This window comes from Muscardinus avellanarius, assembly GCF_963383645.1.
Source record: "Muscardinus avellanarius genome assembly, chromosome: 4".
Classification (NCBI taxonomy): Eukaryota; Metazoa; Chordata; class Mammalia; order Rodentia; family Gliridae; genus Muscardinus; species Muscardinus avellanarius.
The window spans coordinates 47,826,316-47,852,500 of NC_137789.1; positions in this window are offsets into that span (position 1 = coordinate 47,826,316).

Sequence of the window (26,185 nt, forward strand, 5' to 3'; positions counted from 1 at the left end):
AGGGTTTCGCCCCTACGGGAAGGGGGAGGGACCCAACTTGTCATCCTGGCCTTTTGGTGATAATGGGCGGAGATTTGAATCTTAAACTACTTCCTGCTGTCAAGGGGTGTCGTAAGGGACCCCTCGACCGGAAGAGGTTGGGTCCTCCAGAAGTGGGCAGGTGGGAGTATGGCTGCGGTGTGAGTCGGAGGTTACCCTGGATAGCTTGGTGATGACTGCTCAAGGAGACTTTAGCAGATGAGGAGTTATGGCCGTATGGCATCCGAAGAGGGAGAGCACCGTAGTAGGTAAATAAGTGGACCTGCTTTCCTGATGACTGTGGTTGACAGGATATGGAGCTTCCATGAAGTGCCAAGATCTTATGCCTCCTGTTGAGTCAATTTAGAAATAAAAGCTGGTGCATTATCAGACTGTAAGGAATTAGGGAGAAGGGCAGTGTGCCGTTTTGACACTTCCAGGGAGGGACTAAAAAGCAAAAGAGATCTAGGCTCCAAGGGGCACTGGAGGAGGTCCTGTGCTAGAGCCTGTCCAAAGAGGTGTGGGCTATCTCGAAAACCCTAAGGGAGGACGGTCCAGATTAGTTGTTGAGCAACCTGGGTATCAGGGTCCTCCCAAGTGAAGGCAAAAATGGGGTAGGACTCAGGATGCAGAGAAATTGTATAATACACGTCCTTTAAGTCGAGACTGAAAAGTGGGTGGTGTTGGGGAGAATTTGAGATAAGAGGGCATAGGGATTAGGGACAACTGAGTAAATAGGGACGACCACATCCTTAATTAAATGGAGATCCTGGACTAAATGATAAGTCCCATTAGGCTTTTTAACTGGGAGAAAGGGGATATTATAAGGGAAATTACTAGGGATAAGCAGTCCCTGGGCCAGAATGCAAGAGAAAATGGGTTTAAGCCCACGACGGTGAAGGAGGGATAAGGGAAACTGGGAGCAGACAGGGAAAACAGTGGGATCACATAGGACAATCCGGTACAGGGTGTGGTGGGTTGCCACAACTGAGGTGCTGGTATCCCATACAATAGGGTCAACCAAATCTATTGGAAGGGGAGGTTTGGCTTTCCAGGTCATCAACTGCAGCTGCAGCCATTAAAAGTATATTAGAGAAACCAGAAACCATGGGGAAATTAAATGAAAGTTCAGCCCAATTTTGGTTAAAAAAGTCTCTACCTAAAAGGGGGGTAGAACAAGAAGGGATAATCAGGAATGGATGGTTAACCATAAAGGTCTCTAAATGGCATAAAATGGGGCCTGTAGTACATGGGCAAGAGAGCATGCCGTAAATCCCCTGAACCAAGATTTGAGAAGGGAAATTAGGTCCTGAGAAGGAAGGGAGCACAGAATTGGCAGCTTCTAAATCAATCAAGAAGGAGATTGGCTTACCTGCTACCTGGAGAGTTACCCTGGGCTCAGCTTGAAGACATAGTATCATGTGATTTCTCTTTTTATTCCCTCACCCCTGTCATTATAATCCCAGTGGGGATCCTCAGAAAGAACTTCAGCTGTTCCAGTAGGGAGCTGTGGATTGGTTAGGTGATCCTGATTGGCCCATTCCCTGACAGCCTTAAGATACGATCTCATTTGTCTGGAGTTAGTTAAAGAGGAGATTAAAATGACATGAAGATCCCACTAAGTTAAGTCATATGCTTGTACAATATGTTGGAATTCCTTAATAAAACAAGAGGGACTGGCAGAAAAAGAACTCAGTTTCTTTTGAAGTTGAGCAAGGTCAAGAAGGGAAAAAGGAACATGGACATGGACCACATCTTCTGCACCAGCCACTTCACGAAGCGGGGCCAAGAGAGAAGGGAACAGGTATGGTGAACTACAGGGGTAGGTGAGCGGGAGGTAAGGGCTGTTCCCTTAATGGAAAAAGATGGGGGAGAAAGGAGTGAGTTAGAGTTGGAGGCTGCCCCAGAAAAAGATGAGGACAGCGGTGGTAAGGAGAGGTCTTGTGGGTCAGGGTCATCAAGGAAATGGGGCCTGTAACTTGGCTGGGTCAGATTCTAGTATTCCCCTGTCATCACAAAATGGTGAACCTGTGTCAGGAGAAATGCAGGCCTGTGACCCAGAAAGACCACCAGGTGGCACCTGTGAGTTGCCACGTGGCTACCAAGATGACGGCTGTGGCTGGCGGCAATCCCCAGCTAGCTTGACTTGGACAGTAGAGCTGGGAGGGGTGGAAAGGGGAAACCCAGGAACACATGCACAGAACAGCCTGTATGTACAGAACCTCTGACCATTTAGCTGCCCGTTTGCAAAAGTTACCGAGATCAGTCAACATTTTAAGATCTAACGTACCCATCTCAGGCCACCAAGAACCATTACCCAACTCATAAGTGGTCAGACCTTTTTGCAGAAAATAATGAGCCGCTCGGAGCACAGTTCCCCAGATAAACCTAGAGTCTGGAGATTAACCAGAACATGGCTTAATGTGGAATGGGAGTCTATCTTTGATGGCTGGCTTCACCCCATGACTGGTCAGCAGGCGAGGACAAAAACAGGATTTTGGCATCCCAAGATCCTGCCTAACATCCAGAAACAAGGTGGTTGTATAAGAGAAGGGAGTCTCCATTCCCTTTACACACCCGTAGGGCAACCTGGCTACCCCCAGAGAACTTGGGACCAAATATTTGGGTTTATTTAACAGCAGTGAGCCCAAGTCCAGAAGAGGCTAAAAGCTGGAACCCACTTGTCAAAGGAAGGGGAAGTTTACCACCATGTAGTGTTATCAGCCAGTGCTGACTGGAACCGAAGTGCTGAGAGACTGTAGAGTGGTGGTGGGGGGCATGCCGTGGAGCTGTTGGGTGGAATCAGGGCTGGATGAGATTGAAGATGGCCGCCAGGGCTTGGCAGGGTGGTATCAAAGACGGCGGCTTGCTCTCTGTGCTGGATGGGAGTCTCTGCGCCAGAAAGAGTCAAGGACGCCACCAGCTGATCCTAGGAGGAGCGTCTGGCTGGGTGGTAAGATGGCTGCCAGCTCCCAGGGTGAGGTGGGCTGGGGAAGATGGCCCCCGGCTGTCAGGGCAAGCGTGTGTCCGGATGGCATGGTTACTGGTTCTGCAGTATGGAAGAAATAGGAAAAAAGAAAAAGAAAAAAACAAAAACAAAAAAACAAACAAAAAACCCCTAGCCACCAGGCACTAGCCAGAAGCTGAGGCCGGGCCACGTGGTCTGCGCCCCCACGGGTCTGACCGGGGCAGGCAGGAGGGTCAGAGTCTGGGCTGGGGTCGGGTGGGAGTTACAGAGTCCGGGAAGGGTGGGAGCCAGGCTGGAGGAAGCGCAGGCAAAGGGAGCAGGGAAAGAAACCCGGGCACTTGTCCACATGGCTGAAGGTCGGGCCTAGGTGGAGCGGGCGTGGAGCTATGGGGCACAGGGCAGGAAAAAAGTGGCTTAAGGTCTCTAGTCAGGGCAGGCATGGGGCAGCGGCAGGGCAGCAGTGGATCTGAGGCAGCAGCAGTCCTGGAGTGGTGGCAGTCTCAGGGTGGTGGCCATACTGGGGCAGCAGTGGCTTTGGAATGGTAGGTGGGGCAGGCGCAGCACCAGAGGATCTGTGAACCCAGGTGGTTCTGGGAAGGCGGAGGTTTCCACCAAGGCCACCCAGAGCATGCTGAGATAGCAGCAGCAGCAGGAAATTTAAAAAATAAAAGAAGAATAAAGAATTTAAATTAAGTTAAATTAAAATAAAAAATATAATGTCCCGGGGTTGGCACCAGATGTTAGGAACACTCGGTAAAGACACTAGAGAGACCAGGAGCATGGTAAATATTTTAACGTGGTTCTCCCGGGGATTGAGGCTGGACCTCCCGGAGACCTGCGAGCCCCTCCGAGGCTGGAGGGTAAATGCCTCTCTTTTAAGGCATACTTCTTGTGGGTGGGACTATGTGTGGGAACGCAGCCCCTCTTGCGACATCACCTGCCTCACGATATCGCCCAGCAGAGTCTCCTCCTTTTCTAGGGTTCTGCTCCTATATCATATTTTATTTTATTCTTCCTCTTCTTCATGTCTTTATTTTTAATCAATTCTATAGTTCCCCTTCAATGATTATTATTACTTTCATTTCTTTTCTGGGCTCTACCATCTCTTTTGCTTCTTATTACTAAGTTTCTTGCCTTCTTTTCTTCCTTTTCTCCTTCCTACTCTCTTTCCTTTTGAGTCATTCTCTTCTTATTATTAGAAATATTACAACTGCAATGTCAGAGAGCTTTCTCTTAACACCATCTCTGTCTGTTTCCAGGTGTAATATCTTTGCTTATTAGTTAAATTGCCCTTTGTATGTACTTCTTCCCTCTTCCCAACCACTCTTGTTTTTAATAAGCCCTACTCTTATTCCCTCCATCCACTTCACCTCTGTCATTCCTTCTGGCTAAATTGCGTTCATCAGGCACCATGTTAAATGCTATGTGTATCATCTCATTTAATCCTCACATAAACCTTTTAAGGCTTGTTTGATTATTGTGCCTTAAGGCACAAAGAGTTACTGTAACTTAGTTAAGTCAATGTTTACAAGTCTGATGCTGGAGCCTAAAACTTATTCACTAACTTATAGTTTCTTCTGATAATCAAAATAAAATAGCAGGACAGTCTACATTTTCCAAATAATGCTCGTATTTATTTCTGATATTTTTTTAGTGGTTACAATAAGAATTTTGCTTTGAAGAGATGAAAGACACTGTCAAGTACTTTGTATTATCAGGAAAATGTAAATCAAAATTGTAATACTATCTTTCACCTGTAAGAATGATTATTATGAAAAAAATAATGAGTATTGGCAGGGATATGAAGAAATTAGAACTGTTGTATACTCTTGGTGGAGCTGAAAATGGTGCAGCCATTATGCAAAAGAATATGGAGTCTCATAAAAAATTAGAAATAAAACTCACTTAATATCTAACAATCCTACTCCTGGATATATAACCAAAAGAATAAAATCCAGGATTTTGAAGAGATATCTGCATTCTCATGTTCATAGGAGCATTATTCACAATAGCCAGGATACATGGAACAAACCAAGTGCTCATTGACAGGTAAATGGATAAAAAAATGCGGCATATATTTAGAAGATTATTAAGTTTTAAGAAGGAAATCCTACTATTTTCAGCAACATGGATAACACTAGAAGGCATTTGGTAAGTGAAATACGCAAGTCAAAGAATGACAACTACTACAGGATTCCACTCATATGAGGTGTCGATGTCATCTAAGCAAACAGTACAATGGTGGTTGATGGGTGGTAGGGGAAGTGGAGAGGAGCTGGGCATGGGTCAAGAGTGAATGAGTTCTAAGGATCAGCCGTGAAGCATCGTGCCTGTGGCATAAAGGATTTTGAAAGGGGTTGTATATGCTACTGTGATGGAAATGATGGTATCAGGGGCATTACCATGTGTCCAAATTTATCGAATATGTAGATTAAATATGTGCAGCTCTTTCTATATCAATTATACCCCAAAATTATTAAATGAGTTTTTAAAAAGATATAATTCATGGCATTTATGCATGAATGGGGAAACTGTATGTTAAATTTCTAAATAAACAACCTAATGGTAAGGTATAATTTGAAAAGAGAGAAAAAAAAACCCACAGTACTTTGGACCTCCTTCCTTTCCTCCTTTCTTCCCTCTCTTTCACACTCCTTCTCCTCTCTCTCTCCCTCTTTCCTTTTTTCCCTTCAATATTTCTTAATCAAACCTCAGGCCCCATGTTAAGCATGAAACTGCATAGATAGAAAAACAGTCTTCTTTGCTCAAGTTGCCTTCACAGCATAATCTGCTTTCTTACCTCCCTGTCTTCTTCCTGCCTTCCAATAATAAGCTGTGGCGATGCAGAACAGAAGAGATTGCGCCTGCATGGGCAAGGCAGGGGCAAAAGCTTCTCAGGGCAGAGACAAGCTGAACTGTGGAAGAAAACAGGAAACAGCATCCCAGGCAGCTAGCATAGTGTGGTAAAAGGCAGGGACACAGGGCCCCACAGGAAATGACGAGGGGCAAGAAAGGTGACCAGGGGAAATAAAGTCACTGATATTGTGAGGGCAGATTGCAAAGGCCTTGAAGGTCACGGTCAAAAGCATTGTGAAGGACGTTACCAGCCAAGATCCTTGGGAAAGAAAGCTTGCTGTCAAGTGTTTCTTTCTTTTTTAATGCTTCATAAGTGTCCAGGTACAACAAAACTAGTCACAAAATAACCTGCAAGCAAGTATAAACAAATGAGTCCCTAGACACCCAACAAATACAAATTATTTCAACTATAAGCCATTACCTTTAAGCACGAATAAGAGTCATGCAATTACAAACATCCACCAAACTATTGCTAATTTAAAAAGTAATCATATTAACAGTTGCATAAAATAATGTTATCTTGAACTGTTAGGAAAATGAATAACTGATGAGTAAGACATTAACTGAGATCTTACACTGCTAACATGATCATCTATTTCTGAGCAATTGCTAATTAGAATGGTATGGGAAATGAGGTATCCTTTATTTTTTTATATTTATTTATTTATTTATTTATTTATTTATTGGTGGTACTGGGGTTCCTGGAAGCCCTTCTACATCCGGGCTACACTCCCAGACCTATTTTTACATTTTTATTTGGAAACAGGGTCTCCTAAGCCAGCGCACACGGCTAGCTTCGAACCTGCGTGATCCTCCTGTCTCTGCCTCCCAAGCGCGGGGATTACAAGCGTGCGCCACCACGCCCGGCATGAGGTATCCTTTAAGTTTAAAATTTATTAATGCCAATCTCAATGTCATGGAGGGCGGGGGAGGGAGGGAGCGTAGTGGGAGCTGGAGGAGGCTCACTGAGTTCTATGTGTATATATGTCTCTGTTACTCTGAATTTCATCACAATGTATGATTACAATGCACCCATTAAAAAAAAAAAGAAGAAGAAATGTGGTTTAAACCACTATCTCTTCCAGGCTGAAGTTTCTTGTTATCTCTTGTTATCAGAGGTGCTTTTTCTGTTGTTGTTGTCAGCTGTCATAATCACACTACTTTGGAAGCTGCGTGGAAATGTCTAGAATTGCCACAATTTTCATCAATGACTTATTCTTGTCTCTTCATGTGAGTTTTCAAAGAGTTGAGATAAAAATTTCATTGATTTTATATGATAACAACACATAACTACTTTCTTTTGGTGAAAAAAATAAGTGGAGTAGAATTCAGTGTTCCAATCCTTTTTTTTTTTTTTTTTTTTTTTTTTGCCATAAGGGTTTTGGCTATGTGAGTTCAGACTTTTTCCAGGATTTCATGGAGTCTACACCTCTCTCAATGTAAGCACCAGGGTATTTACAAGCACCCTCAAATTGCAAAATATTGTGCATATATTTTTTCATTACATATTCAAAAGTGTCTTGATCCCCCCAAAGTTAAGTACCATTAGCACGAGAAAAGAGTGCCTGGCCTTGATCTTTCCTGTCTCAAATATGATGGGGAACAGGCTTTTGCCTGGCCATACAGCCTGAATGTCTTCTATAAAATAAAACTCTTACCTTAATTGCAAAAATTAGATGTTGTGTCCTCAGCTCAAAACTATAAACCTTTCTTTTCCTCCAGCTGAGAAATGGGTGTTTGTAAATACTCCAGGAACCACCTCTGGTAAAAGAAGCAACTGTGTAAAAAAAAAGGTGACAACTGAAAAGATGTTTCCCTATTTCATAAAATTAATGTGGAGCAATATCTACGTGACTTAAAGGATAAATGTGTATGGAAATGTGGTGGATATTGTCTGTGTTGCTTCTTTCTAGAGGAAAAAATAACATTGTTTAAGTCTGTCGGTGTATTTTGCTATCACTAAGACATGGTGTTAGAGCTGACCAAAAACAAGCTGGCACATTTCCTTTTTTGCATTAGCCTTATTGACATCTGTTTGAGCTCTGCATCTATGAATTCCAATTCCATGAGTGATCCATTAACTTTATTTGTTCTGGGAATGTCTAAATGTTTTTGCTAAAAATTCCTGCAGTTCACTTAACCTTTGTAGGATGTCCATGCTCTTTTGAAAGTTTTTTTTTTCTTAATGTGGAAGCCAAAGTATGATAAATAGAATCAAATGTTCTTGAGATTCTCATTGACACTATTACATCTTCTGAAAGTGTGCACATCTACAAGCTCTGTACTTACTAAATCAAGGGTCATTGAAGTTTTTGACATTTGTGACAAATTTTGAAAATCTAATTATTGGCATTCGGTTGTAGAGAACATTTAATTTGAAGGCACTGGTCTGATAGCATATGTAATGTTTGACATTTCATCTCAGTTCAGCATGTCAAATTTTTATTTCATTGCTTTCATAATTTTGACTACCAAACTAATATTCAGCTAATATTCCTACTATTTTCCTTAAATACTAAGGTATAGTATATTGTTAATGAAAAAAGAGGAGGGGGTTTGATAAGTATTGTGACCTATTTTATAAATGCTGCAGTGTGACATCGATTAATATAATTTTGTAATTTGAGGTTCTTGATTCGTAGTGGTGCTGGTATTTCTCTGCTCTGTCTTTGACCATTGTGTTTATCAGGACATCACAGGCATGGCTGTCATTTTTTCTTTCTGTCCCTTTTCTCCATCAGAGGAGTCTTGTCTATGTTTCTTTCTGCCCCTTTTGTGTGCTTGCTTCTCATTTGTTAAGTAAAATAGAAGTTAGGTTATGGGTTTGAATAGCTTTCCTCTGATAGTTTGACTTAATTTTTTCTAACACAAATTAATGTTGTAATACAACATTAAGCTTATTTTTGAACAACCTACCACAAATAATGACTACCACATTGTTTTCAAAATATAAACATAAAAATTAGTGAAGTTTGCTTGCTGTAATGGTCCTGGGAAGAAAAAGTATAGTGGGAATCTGAGCCACATTGTTCCAGAAAGCAAGGAAAGGGTCAAAGTCTAAAGTAGATGTGTCCAAAGGAAACAGAAACCAGCTTGAAAGCACATTTACTCATCTCAAATTGGGATAATCTGAGGATGGAGAAGAACCACAACTTTGATAATTCTAAATGACAAAGTAAATAAAAATCTAGAAGTCTAAAAGAAGAGGCAAACAAAGCTTATTTGCCTAAATGGAGGTAGTGATTATAGCAATCTCTTATTTTAAAAATTGTTAATTAAATAACACTGTCAGTTTTAATACCCTGTATGGGGAAAGGGGGAAATGGGGTGGGGGTAAGCCCACCAAATGCTGTGTAATGCCATGTGATAATACTATCTAGAAAGAATGATGAGATTAGAAGAATCAACATTGTGTAACTCCCAATATAAGAATTTATTCAGGAAGGATACTCAGTGGATGCTAAAATTATAGGAAATCAGTTAGGGGAATAGGTAATTCACATCCTGACAGTGTCAGTTCACAGATTGTGTGCCAATTGCAATGGGAAAAGTATACCTTTACAATGGAGACATCTGGCTTTCTCCACCTTAACCAAGAAATCAAATAGTGGGACCGAGCTGGTATTATATGCTCCCTGATGTGAGACAATTTGAAGCACACATCAGCATGTATAAAACATCTTTTTGAACATTTTTAACCAGAATCTAATCAATAGCCTACAATTTATAGAACATAAATGGAGAAAGAAATTAAGTGACAACACTAGAAAATATTTAGTTATATTCAGAGTGTGACACATTTTTACAAGAGAACCAGCTTGGCTTGTTAAATGCATGGATGACTGTTGTAAATAAAAAGATCCATAAGTGTACTTCAGGAAACTTTATTGATTTTGAATTTTAAAGCAATAAAATACATTTTAGAAACAAGTAGAAAAAATGGAATATAGACTGTTACTTAGATATTATGAAATTATTGTTAATTTATTAGGCATGATAATGGGGTAGCATGCCTACAAATGAAAATTTTCTCATTCTTTAGGAGATATATGCGGAAGCTGGAAACCCTTCTACCTCTGGGCTATACTCCCAGACCTATTTTTTATATTTTTATTTGGAAACAGGGTCTCTTAAGCAGCACGGCTGTCTTCGAACCTGCACAATCCTCCTGTCTCTGCCCCCCAAGCGCGGGGATTACAAGCGTGCACCACCATGCCAGGCCACATCGATCTTTTAAACACAGGAACCTTGTAGCTACATTGAACAAATGTGGCAACAGTTAACAGTCATTGAATTTGGAACTTAGACATGTGGATATTCATTGTTTATTTTAAGCATTTTAATATTTAGAAATATATACTACAAATTTGGAACAAAAAATATGACTGAGTGATTTTATTTGTGGAATAAATATGTAATTTAATCTCTAGAAATTCAATAAAAACCATTGTCTTGGGATTCCCTGCATGTTCATATGATGCCACTTTGTGGGGGTTGGTGGACCCCAGATCAACTTGTGAAGCATCGTCGGCTCGTTCAGGTTGGAAGTGTCCTCCTTTCTCCTAAAATTTGAAACGTATGCATAGAATTGATGTGGTGTCAGCAATGTGATGGATGTTCCCAGTACTATGAAGGAATTATAGACATATGTTGCAGTCATAACTGTAGAGATTGCCACAAGATGAGAAAGAACAGAGCCCGGCAGTGAAACCTGGAATGAAAGTAGAGATCAGAAATCCAAGAGCAGGGGAAAATTGTCAAAGTGTCATATGTAAAGGGAATTAGCGGAATAGAGAGCAGAAGGAGGCAGGATGTATGGAAGCCATGTGGCATAAGAATGTGCCATATGGTGTTGGAAGGTGGCAGAGAAAGGGCAAGTACCCTGAAGAGATGATGAAGGTAACATTGCCCTGACGAGGACCAGACAGAGGTCAGCTCAGCATAAGTAGGTGGCATTCCTACCACAAGATGATGGGAGGCTTAGAAACAATTCGAAGGCAGCAGGCTGGGGGAAGTAAAGGAATCAACTGGAGCTGGTGAGTGGGGGGATTTTCAGGTCAGGAAAAGTCAAGTGATTTGAAGCCAAGTCAGCTCGGAATAGCGGTAACAGTGTGAGCTCTGGAAGTGGGTAAATCTAATTGGCCATTCCAGCTCTGCAATTTTCAACCTCAGTGACCTTGAGTGTACTTGAAATCACCTGGAGTCCCAACTTTATCTCAAAATTGAGGTCCAAATTTTGCATAAAGACTATAAACAAATCAAAATAGGCAAGCAATGCACTTTTAATTTTACTCAAAGAATTAAGCAGATGTAATAAGTTGATTGCACCTGCTAATTTGATTATGTACATTATGATCACATAAATATAAGAGCAATTTAGAGATGATCATATCAGGAGTTTCAAAATTATTATTGTTCCTCTTTTATCAGGACAAGTAGTGTGGCTCAGAGAGGCAGAGGCAATCATAAAATGAAGGACTTACATGGTGTAATTTGAACTGACTTCATTCATTCATTCATTCAACAAATATTGAGGATATTATATACATATATATTATACACACACACACATACATACAAGAGAGAGTATGATAGGCATTAGGCTTATAATGAGTAGACAGGATGCCTGTCCTTCAGGGATTTATGTTTATTCATGTATTCCTTCAAAGAACGTTTTTGAGTGTTTTCTATAAACTCTTAAGTACTTCTTACGCTCCGCAGTCCTAAAACCATTCACACATATGCTTTCTCTTCCCTCAGAATTTGCTTTGGTGGAACCTAGGCTAAGAAAGTGCTAGAAACTGTGCTATAAGAGATATATATGAAGTAAATAAATTATATTAACATTATTCAGAAGTTTGCAGTCTGGTAAATAGGAAAAACACACAAAAAACGATAAATGCAGGGTAAAATGTAATATTCCAGAAGAGTCATAAATAAACTCTAAAGAAAGAAGCAACCACACACACCATCCAATGTGCTAGGAGGGAAAATGCAGTGGAAAAGTCTTGATGGGAAATGTAGCATTTAAAAAGATTTTAATAACAGATTAGAAGGTAAGGGGTTAAAATGATATCTTAGTTTCTTCTAGCTACTTAGACAGATTACCACAAACTGGGTGTTTTTAAGCAGTAGAAATTTATTTCCTCACAGGTGAGGTGGGTCTGACATGCAAGCACTGGCAGCTTTGTTCAGTTTTAGAGGTTTGAGGGAGAATATATCCATGCTTATCTCTTAGCTTCTGGTGCTTGCTGGAAATCCTTACCACTTCTTGGCTTGTAACTACATTATCTCAATCTCTGCCTCTGACTTCACTTTACTCGTTTGTCTCTCAGTGTCCTATCCTCTTCTTATAAGAACACCAAACCCATTATATATAGGATTCACATTAATCCCAATTAATTACATTTGCAAAGACCCTAACCCATTCTGTTGGTTCCAGATGAACATGAGATTTAGGGGACACTACTCAATGTATTATATATGAAAGGGAGCAACTTTTCTAGGTGAAGAAGAATGAAGAATCAAATTCACTCTAGGGACAAGTTATCCGATGAGACAGAGTAAAGAATGTGGGGCATGAGTGAGAAAGACGGCTTAACAGAACTCTGACATTCAGAGCTACTATGACCTTTCATGTACACATATCTGAACAATCCTTTTCCTGTCCCCCAGGAGAGCGAGTTGCTCCTCTGTGTTCTTGTGGTACTTTGTCTTTGCCTGTTACAGCACTCGCCACAGTTGAGTATAATTTTATAGACACTTGTCTGGTTTTGCTGGACTGATTAAAGGTACAAATGTATGTTATTCAATCTAATGTTTTCAAGGTCCAGAAAAGTGCTAAACAGAGTTATCACTCAGAGAGTGCTTGGAGAAGGGTGAAAAGGAAGAAAATAACAAAGGAAGGAAAGAGGGAGGGAAGTAAGAACAAAAGGGAGGAAGGGAGCAAAAGAGGGATGGGATAGATGGACAGATGGTTAGTTAGGCTTTCATTGAATTGTAGAAGATTCTGAATGCCAGCTTGAGAGTTTGGTGTTTTATTCTGTACATAATGGGTAATTTTTTGGACTTCTAAATGGAGAACTAATAAGTTAAAACTATGCTTTAAAACAATATAGCTGATAATAATAGTTTAAATTCATTGAAAAGAAAAAATACTTCAAAAGAAAGATTAAGTTTGGAGATAAGAATATAGGAATTGAAGACACAAAATAGCCACTGTCCACTGAAGATGGAAAGAAGTAAAATCAGCAGGCTTAATGATTAGATTGATTTAGTTCTATTAAAATAAAATTTTATTTTATTTATTTTTAAAAAATTTTTATTGGTTCATTATATTCATACATCATAATGGGGTAAAAAAACTTGTGTGTACAGACATGCACACATCACTGATTTAACCCCTAACCAATTCCCACCTGATTCCCTCCCCTTCCCTCCCTCCCTTGCTCGGCTTAGTGGTTAAACTTCAATATGTTTAAGTACATTCTGAGTTTTAGAGATTTTCCCCTTCCCCCATCCTTTCTCCTCCTTTAGGTTGTCTTGTTTGCTCCTCCATAGGATTTTCTTTTTCATCTAGAGTTCCTCCTATGACCCAATTCTCCCTAACTCTCACATATTAGGAAAAGCATCTGATTTCTTATTTTTTGTGACTGACTAATCTCACTTAGAATAATGTCCTCCAGTTCCATCCATTTCCCTGAAAATGATGTAATTGAGGTTGTTTTTTTTTATGGCTGAGTAAAATCCCATTATGTACATATCCCACAGTTTTGTAATCCATTCATCTGTTGATGGACATCTTGGCTGGTTCCATAGTTTGGCTATGGTGAATTGTGCAGCTATGAACATAGATATACATGCATTAGTTTGGTAGTTTGGTTTCTTTTCTTTTGGGTAGATACCCAGAAGTGGTATTGCTGGATCAAATGGTAGATTTGTTCCCATTCTTCTGAGGATTCTCCATACTGTTTTCCAAAGTGGTTGCACTAATTTGCAATCCCACCAACAATGTCTTAGAGTTCCTACTTCTCCACATCCTCGCCAGTATCTATTCTTGTTTGTATTTTGAATGATTGCCATTCTAGTTGGAGTTAGGTGAAATCTCAGGGTAGTTTTGATTTGCATCTCTCTGATTGCCAGTGATGTTGAGCATTTTTTCATGCATTTATTGGCCATTTGAATTTCTTCTTTTGTGAAGAGTCTATTTAGTTCACTTGCCCATTTTGTTATTGGATGCTTTATTTTCTTAGTGTTGAGTTTCTTGAGTTCTCTGTATATTCTAGATATTAGTCCTCTGAGGGGTAGGTGGCAAAAATCTTCTTCTATTCTGTTGGCTCTTGATTGAGATTCTTGACAGTTTACTTTGCTGAACAGAAGCTCTTCAGTTTCATGCAATCCCATGTATTGATTCATCTTTTAATTTGTTGTGTCTTTGGGGTTTTGTTGAGAAAGTGTTTATCTGTGCCTATGTGTTGCATTGTTGGACCTATGGCCTCTTCAAGAAGCTTCAAGGTCTCTGGTTTGATTTCCAAGTCTTTGATCCATCTTGAATTTACTTTTGTGCAGGGTGAGAAAGTGGGATTAATTTCCAATTTTCTGCATATGGTTAACTAGTTTTGCCAACACCATTTGTTGAAGAGGCTATCTTTTTTCCAGTGTATGTTTTTGGCCCCTTTGTCAAAAATTAGTTTCCTGAAAGTGTGTGGACTTGTTTCTGGGTCTTCTATTCTACTCCATTGGTCTATGTATCTGTTTTTTTGCCAGTACCATGCTGTTTTTATTACAATGGCTTTGTAGTATAGTTTAAAGTCAGGTATTGTGATTCCTCCAGCATGGTTTTTATTGCTGAGAACTACCTTGGCTATTCTGGGTTTTTTGTTCTTCCAGATAAATTTAAGAACTTATTTTTCTATGTCTGTGAAAAATGATCTTGGTAGTTTAATGGGCACTGTATTAAATCTGTAGATCACTTTTCGAAGGATGGCCATTTTAATGATAGTTATTCTGCCAATCCATGAACATGAAAGATCCTTCCATCTTCTAAGATCTTCTTCGATTTCTTTTTTCAGTGTTTTATAATTTTCTTTGTAGAGATCTTTTACCTCCTTGGTCAAATTTATTCCTAAGTATTTTTTTTTTTTTTGTGGGAGATCCTGAGTGGAAGCGTTTTCTGAATTTCTTTTTCAGTGGATTTATGGTTGGCGTACAGGAAAGCTTCTGATTTTTTAAGATTGATTTTGTATCCAGATACTTTGCTGAATTTGTTGATCAGTTCTATTAGCCTTTTTGTTGAGTTGGTTGGGTTTTCTAAATATAGTATCATGTCATCTGCAAATAGTGAAAGCTTGAGTTCTTCTTTTCCTATTTGTACTCCTTTGATTTCCTTTTCTTGCCTTCTTGCTCTGGCTAGAGTCTCTAGTACTATATTAAAATTTTAGATGGAACAAAATAACTTTTGCACCGGGTATGGTGGCACATACTTGTAATCCCAGCACTTGGGAGGCTGAGACCAGAGGATCTAGGTTTGTAGATAGCCTCAGCTACTTAGTGAAGCCCTTTACAACTCAGTGATACCCTGTTTCAAAATAAAGAATAAAAAATAGTGTTGGGGGTGTAGCTCAGAGGTAGAATGCCTCTGGTTTCATCCCCAGTACCTAATAAGAAGAACAAAACAAAACAAAAAACAAAATAACATTTGTGTGGCAATGACAAATTCATTTTGGGATATGAAAGGAATTTTGGTAGAACACTTCAGAACTAAGATTTTACTATTCAACTAAATATATGGGCATAACTTTGAAGAGATCACATTCAAAATCTTGTATTGGAAGTCATATAGAGAAACTTTCAGGTGAGATTGAGGTAAGATTCCATATGGTGAAAATGAGAAGAAAAATGGCTCAAGGAGGGAACATTTATTTATTTGTTTGTGATACTAGATATTAAATCTCAGCCTTTTTATGTTATTCATTTTATATTTTTAACTTTAAAATAGGGTCTTGCTAAGTTGCTGAGGATTTCACTAAGTTGCTGAGGCTATCCTCAAACCTGATATTCTTCTGTCTCAGTCTCCCGAGTACTAAAATTACAAATGTGCACCACCATTTCTGGCTTCAAGGAGAGACTTTTTTTTTTATTGGTGCATTGTAATCATACATCATATTGGGGTAAAAAACTTGTGTGGACATACATGTACACATCATCCATTTAGCCCTTACCCAATTCCCACCCCATTCCCTTCCCATCCCTCCTTCCCTTGCTTGGCTTAGTAGCTGACTTTGATATGTTTAAGTACATTGTGTGTTTTAGAGAATTTCCTTATTCCCTCCTCCCATCCCCTCATTTAGGTTGTCTTGTTTGCTCCTCTATAGGATTTCTTTTTTCATCTATAGTTCCTCCTATGACCCATATCTCCTTAGCTTTCACATATTAGGGAAAACATCCGATTTCTTATTTTTTGTGACTGACTAATCTCGCTTAGCATAATGTCCTCCAGTTCCATCCATTTCCCTGAAAATGATGTAATTGAGGTTTTTTTAATGGTTGAGTAAAATTCCATTGTGTACATATCCCACAGTTTTGTAATCCATTTATCTGTTGATGGACATCTTGGCTGGTTCCATAGTTTGGCTATGGTGAATTTGTTGTTTGTTTTCTGAATGATTGCCATTCTAGTTAAAGTTAGGTGAAATCTCAGGGTAGTTTCGATATGCATCTCTTGGTTGCCAATGATGTTTAACATTTTTTCATACATTTATTGGACATTTGAATTTCTTCTTTTGTGAAGTGTCTATTTAGTTCACTTGCCCATTTTGTTATTGGATGCTTTATTTTCTTAGTGTTGAATTTCTTGAGTTCTCTGTATATTCTAGATATTAGTCCTCTATCGGAGGGGTAGGTTGCAAAAATCTTCTTCTATTCTGTTGGCTCTTGATTGAGGTTCTTGACAGTTCCCTTTGCTGAATAGAAGCTCTTCAGTTTCATGCAATCCCACGTATTGATTCGCCTTTTAGTTTGTTGTGCCTTTGCGGTCTTGTTGAAAAAGTGTTTGTGCCTATGTGCTACAGTGTTGGACCTATGCCCTCTTCAAGCAGCTTCAAAGTTTCTGGTTTAATTTCAAAGTCTTTGTTCCATCTTGAATTGACTCTTGTGCAGAGTGAGAAAGTGGGATTAATTTCCAATGTTTTGCATATGGTTAGCCAGTTTTGCCAGCACCATGTGTTGAAGAGACTATCTTCTTTTCAGTGTATGTTTTTGGCCCCTTTGTCAAAAATCAATTGGTTGAAAGTGTGTGGACTTGTTTCTGGGTCTTCTATTCTGCCGTGTTGGTCTATGTATCTGTTTTTGTGCCTGTACTATGCTGTTTTTATTACAATGGCTTTGTAGTATAGTTTAAAGTCAGGTATTGTGATTCCTCCAGCATGGTTTTTGTTGCTGAGAACTACTTTGGCTATTCTGGGCTTTTTGTTCTTCCAGATAAATTTAAGGAAAGATTTTTCTATGTCTGTGAGAAATGATCTTGGTAGTTTAATGGTCAAGGAGAGACTTTTTAATGTTACCAATATGTTAGGAAATCGAGGAACGAAAGACAAGGACCTTGTAAAGGATTCCGTGGGAGAGTTTTACCCATATCCCACTACTGCTCAGAAATTGTAATTGTGTTCATGTGCCTACCTAATTAAGTATAATATAATACTAATTCTGACCTCTACTTTTTAACAATATGACCACCTCAAATTATGAGCAAAACCACCTGTTGATAGCTTCCTATATAGTGCCCCCCCTTGTGATTGATACCTTCTGGGAAATAAGTCCCGCCTATTTGTAACATTAGAACTTTTCAGTTTTGTTTTTGGAAGGAAAATGTGGCATATTGACAAAATGTTTTGAAGTAGAAATTCAGGACTTGGTCAGGGACCCGAAAGCAAAATAATGGCAAATAAGAGCTTTGTATTCTTTATAAACTCTTCACCTTACACGTTTAGAGATCTTTTCTGATATTGAGCAAGTAAGGTACTGACCAATGAATTCATACAAAGGAGTTTGTCTATGCAATTGTCAAAACTGCAGTGTGGCACCCGGTGTGGTGGCCCACGCTTGTAATCCGTGCGCTTGGGAGGCAGAGACAGGAGGATTGAACAAGTTTGGAGCCAGCTGCACTGGCTTAAGAGACCCTGTTTCCAAATAAAAAAAGTATAAAAACAATAGGTCTGGGAGTGTAGCCTTGAAGTAGAAGGCTTTCCAGGAACCCAGTACCACCACCAAAAAGAAAAAAAAAATGCAGTGTGTTTACCTGCTCTATCCAATCTATGTCCAAGGCAGACAACAGCAATCAATCACAGCCAGCAACCCTGTGGAACTCTTCCTCTGACTCCTACACCAGGTAGCACTGCAGGGCATCAGTACCAACAAACAGGGTTGATAGGCATCCAAATCGGCATGTTACTTTGATGCACCACCTGGGACTACAGACAAAATAATGAGAGAACATAAAGGTAGTAATCCAAAAGAATAATGGAAAAATCAATTAGAAGAGCACAGACTCCAAAGGATTGACTGAGGAGGATTCAGGGAAGGGAGGAAGAGCAGAGGAAATCATAAAGAAGGTAACAGTTGAAATAATGCTAGGGATGTGTAAAAAGTTACCAGTTCTAATCTCAAAGTTTTGCACAAGAATGACAGCGGAGGAACCCTGTATACAAGTATTTTTTTGTCACTCTATACCTAGATATAACATAAAATTACAATGCACAAAATAATAAAAATTTAGAAATTAGAAAGGTAGTCTACTCGACGCTATCCTTGAAATCAGTGTGGTTGAATACTTACCTCATAGGGTGAGCTGTTAAGGTGAAGATGAATGTAGAAATCATTGAGTGGAAAGTATCATGGGGTCAATAGTCAGGTTTCAGCTATAAATGAACTAAGAAAAGCTGTTTTGGGCAAAAGAATCTTTAAATACTAAGATCAGAAATAGAAATGAAATATGGGAAAAACAGAAAAAAAAAACAAGGTGAAAGGGTACAAAACTAAAAGAAGTGAGGAAGACAGAGACAAAGCGGAATCTTGCAGGAAAATGGAAAACAGATGTCACAATTTCTGAGCTTCATAAAATGTATATTCCATATACTGGTCCTGCGGATACTCAGCCCATTGAAAATGCTACAGTGATCCTGACTTAAAGCAGCATGAATTCTGAAGGTCACCAAAATGTATGCATCCATCTGGCCACACATGGGACTGGAAATTGGTTTTGATGTTCACACACACACACACACACACACACACACACACACACATGAACATGCACAAAAACTGTTTCTTAATTTCACTACAGCTTGTCTTTTAAGTAAATTATTTACAGGTGAATCCATATTGGGAGGTCTCTATAAATTATAGTATCCGTAAAAATTACCTGCTGCGATGCATTTTATGATAAGTTGGGTCTTCTTAAATATGTTTTGAGCACTCAGGACTTAGCAGTTACTTTAGTCATTCTCACCCCACACTTCCTCTAATTAAAAATATTACAATTACTTTGGGATCCATTTTTGATGGGAACCAGCAATAGGAAGGTTGAAAGTTTAAGAGGGCCCCTAATATTTCTCAGAATATCTTTTATTTTCTATAGCAAAAAGACCCAAGCAATATTGAGAGAGTCTAAAATTCACTTACTGCTATTCTCACCTCCTCTAGCACAAGAAAACACATCCCCCAATTGTCCTGATTGTAGCTAGCGAGCTGGCGTGGCACACATGCTTTCCCTTCCTGACTGTGATGTCGACCTATCACTACTGCATCCAAGCAAAACTCCAAAGGCTCTCTGTGCTCCCAGACTTAATGGAAGAATTTAACAATCCAGCCTGCTATCCTGGCGTTTGCTAGTTGCTCAGGGCTGGTTGTCAGCAGCTCATTTGGCAACCCGGTAGGAGAGGTTAATTAGCAGGGAGAGTTGAAGAGTGCTACCCAGAGGGAGTAGGAGTGCTGTGCCCACTGGGAGCCTGGAAGACAAACAAAGAAGTTGGGAAGTATTTATTTTCTCTGCTGGGGAATCTTTTTCTCCACGGGACTTGAGTTCAAACAGGGGCCAGCACCTTGTTGCCTCCACATGAGAGACACAGAATCAAAGTGCCCTCATAATGAATGATGGTTAGAAAAGGGATCAGAGGTTTGACTTACAGTCAGGAAGCCAGAAAGGTTTTGTTGCTCTCCATAGTAAAAGGCTATTGATTGCTGCAAGTAAGAGCTCGCTGTTTCCTGAAGTTTAAGTTTATTCAGTCTTTTGCCCTTTGAGAGTCCCTTGCTGTTAAGAACTACTCTGGAATTTAGCACTTGTTTAATATAAAATGAATGATCTGTGATCAGACTGAACTGCTCTCTCAGGCCAAGGTCGAGGTGAAGGACACTTTACATAATGGAGATTTTACTGAGCAACCATCTTGGAAGGAATCTTGGCACAACACAGGCTGGCACTCTGGTCTGAGTGTCTTACTTTCAAACAGATCAATTGGTACCTGTATGGCAGAAGCTTCCCGTTACTGTGCAAGAAGTCACAGTTGTTTTCAGCTGGAAAATAGAGGCAGCAGTAGCAGAAAACTAATGTCTTCTCCACTGACAGTGTCAATTAGGCTTGCAAACATTGACACGCATACCAGTGTGATATCAGTGAAGACAACCGTCAAGTCTGTGTCTCAGCTTCAGTATCAGCAATCTCTTTGCTGATGGTCTGGGCATTTACAGTCATAACCGGAAGAACCAAAAACACTGTGGCTTACTATTCTCAGCTTATAGTTTATTAGATAAAATTTTTATGAAAGGATAGAGTTTTTTAATTCTTCAAATTATAACAATAATACCTAGTAATAAACATCATTAATATTTTGACAATATATGCTCTTTACACATTTTTCTCAGTGTTTAATGTTCACTTTATGAAATTGAAACATATGTCCTATCTTTAGCATAATTAGTAGGTACAGTTATATTTTTTAAATGTTGCCATTTTCATAATTATGAACTAGATTTCCACTCCATGTGATATGAGAAACTTTATCATCATAATTTTGCTTTATACCTGCTAATTTTTTTGTTTTTATTTATAAAATTATAGAACATAGAACTTAGAACTTAATCATAATTATAAAATTAATGATTTAATAGTATGCATTGTATTTTCATAATATTTGGTATTTGCATTAAGCTTTAACACTGTACTGAAAATAATTATTAACTGTATATCCAGTTTCACTGCTCACTTTTAATCTTACATAAGAATTTTTCCAGGTTTTTCTTCTGTCAGTCAGCTGGAACACATTTTTTACTGTTTGGGGAGAGGTATGTAGGAGGTATGCTTTTTGAGTCCTTGTATACCTGAAAATTTGTGTCCTTATTATGGGAGCCAATGGTTACAAGACTGTTGGAACAGACTCTCTTTGCTTAGAGCTCTACTGGTGATTACTAAAACTAACAGTACTATGCTTTTTGGAGTTTAACAGTACTGCTAATCTCTCGCTGCCTGAATGCTTATAACATTTCATTTTTTAGTCTAAGAAAAAGAAAATCAGCAGGAACAGAGGCTCTCAAAAGATCCGTGAGTCCTTTTTTAAAATCTGTGACATACTACATTTTTCATCTCAGAAAAATTTTCTTCTACTTTGTCTTTACCTTTTCATTATGTGATCTTTTGTTGGTTTCTGAATTTATTATTTTTTATGAATTTAATCTCCTTAATTTGTAGTCTTGTAGTTTTTATCCCTTTGCCTCAAATTTCTAGAAATTTTACGTTAACTCTCTAGTTCAATAATTTGATTTTTTTAAGAAATAATTATATTGCTGACTGTGTTTATCATGGAATTTAGGACTTATTAAAATATACTCTTTCTGAATTTTAGCTTTATTCTTATAGGGAGAGGTCCATATTCATTCAGTATTGGATCATAATAAAGTATATGGTGAAAAATTGGATCATGATAAATTAGACGCTGAAAGAGTTGGTCTGAAACCTTTAAATACAGATGAAGGGAATTTCACTGACTGGAAAATTATAGTAACTTTTCAGAAAGCCTACAATATTGGGAGAAAGGAGAAGGAGTCAAGGACTTAGGCCTTAGGGATCCCCACTTCCGTGGTAAAACATTGCAATACTGCCTACCTCTGTCTAACAGAGATTCCTGGACCAGAGCCCAGCCTGAATCTCTGCCCTAGGCTAAATCAGATATTAAGGATGTCTGATTTAGAAAATAAAATGTGTGCCCATGTTTGCTCAGCTTCGACACCTACAATCTCTTTAACAGGATTGTATTCACAATGTAACCACAGAGGCTGTTTGTGGCTTGGCTTTGTCTGTTTATAGCTTATTAGATAGTAGGTGTTTTGTTTTGGTGGTACTGGGGATTAAACCAGAGTGTTTTCGCACTAAGCAACATCCCCAACCATGTATGTATATACATATACATGTATAAACCCAGGGGCATTCTACCTCCAAGCTACAACACCAGCCCTATTTTTTATTCTTTTTTTTTTTTTGTGGTTCTGGGGTTCCTGGAAGCCCTTCTACCTCAGGGCTACACTCCCAGACCTATTTTTATATATTTTCACTTTGGAAACAGGGTCTCCTAAGCCAGCGCGCGCGGCTGGCTTCGAACCTGCGCGATCCTCCTGTCTCCGCCTCCCAAGCGCGGGGATTACAAGCGTGCGCCACCACGCCCGGCTTATTCTTTATTTTGAAACAGCATCTCACTAATTGCAGAGGTCCTCACTAAGTAGCTAAGGCTGGCTGTGAATCTGTGATCTTCCTGTCTCAGCCTCCAAAGTACTGGAATTACAAGAATGCACCACCTTGCCCGGCTTATTTATTTATATTTTGAAACAGGGTCTTACTAAATCCAAGATGGCCTTGAACTAGTGACCTTCCTGCCTCACTTTTCCCAGTCCCTGGAATTGTAGGCACACCTGGCTAGTCATTTTATTTTTCCTTTCCAATGGTGTGTGTGTGTGTGTGTGTGTGTGTGTGTGTGTGTTGTATGTCACAATATTGCATGAGTTGCACTTATTACACCCCTCCCCATCCAAAATCTACTGTTTACCTAAAATCAAATTAAGCTGGACTCCCTGTATTTTATCTGGCCACCCTACCCTTGAGTCTTAATCTGCTTTTTTCTTTTTTGAGTCAAGGGAGTATCAAAAGGAAACGGTTCAAGGACTCCACCAATTGTGAAGGATGTGTTCCTCAGCTGACTGCTTGATATTTTCCTTCAAGTCTTCTTACACTCAGACCATATCTGCACTGTATCTGGTGGAAATCCTTTGATATTTATTGCCAATAAGACATTAACCTGAAGTTATCATAGTTTTCAGGACAGATGCCTGTTTTCCACTACTTTTACATTCCAGGGGTAACTTCTATAGGATTCTGAAAGTTTTGTGTATGTGTACATGCATTACCATTGTCCTTAAAATGTTCTCCATGTCTAATTCAACTGTCTAGAGCTCCTGTGCCTAGCTATAGTGCCCCATTTAAAAAAAAAAAACTTGTTAAATCGAATTGGACAGAATGAGTTATGTGGTTGAATGAACTGGGCCATCTTAGGCTGTAACTGATTTAATAGACTGAGAAGAATGCCTTTCCCCAAACTATCTCCACAGAGATTTATTTTCCCATTCCTTCACTCTGTTCTCTGTTTACTACCTTACCACTTGAGCTCATCTACTCCTCTGGGAAGTTAATAAACCAAAAGAAGATGAATGCTCTATGTGAAAATGCCTATCAATAGAAAGTAATCATACTAACATTTATTGAATATTTAATATATGCCAGGCAGCAGCTAAGTGTTTTATATACATTACCTCATTTAGTCTCCTCTGTGCTATAGGGAATAGTTATTAACTCTCCTTTTCAAGACAAGGAAGCACATAACCGGAGAGGTTAACAGACTTGTCACGGGCAAGTGAAGTCAGAGTGTACTTTTCCTACTGCACCATATCATCCCAAAGTTCCTTATTCTTAATACCCCCTTTTGGAAATAGCTGGAACTGTGTATTGGCCTGTTCATTAATTCCTGTATCTTTTAATTCTGCAGAGAGGAACAACTGTGGTTTTAGGGATAAGTATGTACCATTAGTTTTCATTAGCCATACCAGCCAGCATGCATTTATAGAAAACTTTCAAAGGCAACAACTTTCTCCTTTCTTGAGTTGCTGAAATTTTGCTCCCATCTACAGATGTACTTTTACCCATTCACCAACTTACAGAGAATTAAATGATATATATAGTTTACAAACTAGAAAAAAGTACTAACATATAGAATTCAGAAGGAAATACAACTAGAACATGGAATGGGGCCAGTGGTCAAAGCAAAGTGGATTAAAGGAAAATCCCCGATACCTGCTCACAGCTGGAGAAGTCATAATTGTGTTGCTTCTTTATTTTGTGCACTGGTGCCTTATATTAATTACAGGAGATCCCCTGCAATTTCCTATGAGGTGTATCAATGGCCCAAAATGTTTACAGTTATTTCCAGTGGAAGTAATACCTTTTCAATGCAGTACCCACGGGCACCATGTGGTACTACTGTCACCTTAGTCAGTAATGAGACCAAATTCTTAACTCATACCAGCAGAGTGCATTCCAGTGCTCCCTGATACTTACTTATGAAAATTTCTTTCTTTCTTTCTTTTTTTTTTTTTTGTTGGTACTGGGGTTCCTGGAAACCCTTCTACCTCCAGGCTACACTCCCAGACCCATTTTATATTTTTATTTGGAAACAGGGTCTCTTAAGCCAGCAAGGCTGGCTTCAAATCAGCGCGATCCTCCTGTCTCTGCCTCCCAAGTGTGGGGATTACAAGCGTGCGCCACCACGCCCAGCTACTTATAAAAATTTCTGATCATACTTTCTATTCATCATTAAAGTGAAGGTTCATGAATAATGTTGCTCAGAGCCAATACATGTCACATAAATGTCCTCATATATTCCCACCAAATCATTTCACTTTTGACATTTTTAATTAAGATACTGAATGGCTACCACCTCACCTAGACGGACACAGGCAATTACTTATTGTTTTGTACAGAAGACAGTTTCAAAGTGGATCCAAGAATGAGGAATAAACAATTATTCATTGAGTGCCTATTGCATGCTTAGTGTCTTCTGTGAATCACTTAATGTTTAAATATCACTATGAACCAAGTTCTATCATTCTCTTTTTTCCAAATGCCAAAATGAAAGATCAGAGAAGTTCGAGTATTTGCTCAAGATAACGGAGCACACCACAGCATTATCTAATGGAGGCTTAATCTATCCCTAAAGTCTTAATGTTTCTGTTGGAGCCACATGCAACCTCTATTTTATCATCTATAAAACTACTCGCCGGGCGTGGTGGCGCACGCTTGTAATCCCCACGCTTGGGAGGCAGAGACAGGAGGATCGCGCAGGTTCGAAGCCAGCCTTGTGGGCTGGCTTAAGAGACCCTGTTTCCAAATAAAAATGTAAAAATAGGTCTGGGAGTGTAGTCCAGAGATAGAAGGGCTTCCAGGAACCCCAGTACCACCAAAAAAAAAAAAACAAAAAAAAAACAAAACAACAAAAAAACTACTCTCCACCAAGGTAAACTGCCAGTTGAATCTGTGGTCATTTAGAATTTAAAATGTATATCAATCATTCTTAATTTTTTGAAAAATTTCTTATGAAGAAAGCTGACTCTGATGTGGATGCTTTTATAATCATAAAGAAAAGAAGCACTTTCTGGAATCTACTCTTTGTGGAGCCAAGTAAAATTCAAACCAAAATACATCTCCCAAGTACACTTTGTTTCACTGCACTGTTTGAATGCTAAGTTTCATGAATTCGGACTTTGGTGATCAGTAATAGAGACCTGAGGTAGGGCTAGATCAACAATCAACCACACACAAATGAAGATGCCCAAGGGAAAAGAAACCATGAGGAGTGTAAATAAAGGACAGAGAAAAGACACAGATTATTTTTCTGTTCTGTATCTGTGGCCAAAGTTATTTCCCTTGTGGCCAAAAGAAGAAAGGAACTCATCATCTTTTCTGCAAACCAGGAAGACCATAAGAGACTGAGATGAGCAGATGTCCCTTCCTAAGACTCAAGTGAACCTTCTTAGAAATGAGACCCCTTGTCTTCAGTGGGAGGATGAGGATAGTCAGCCAAACCTCAAAGCTGATCTCATAGACATGCTACATGCACATATACCTTTGAGGAGGCCTTTAGAACAAGTACAATTTTAGGAGACATTAATAAATCAAAAACCAAGGTGAGACAAGTACATACACTTGACAGTTGCATTTTTAACTCATATTTCATATTGGTTTGCTAGTTTTTA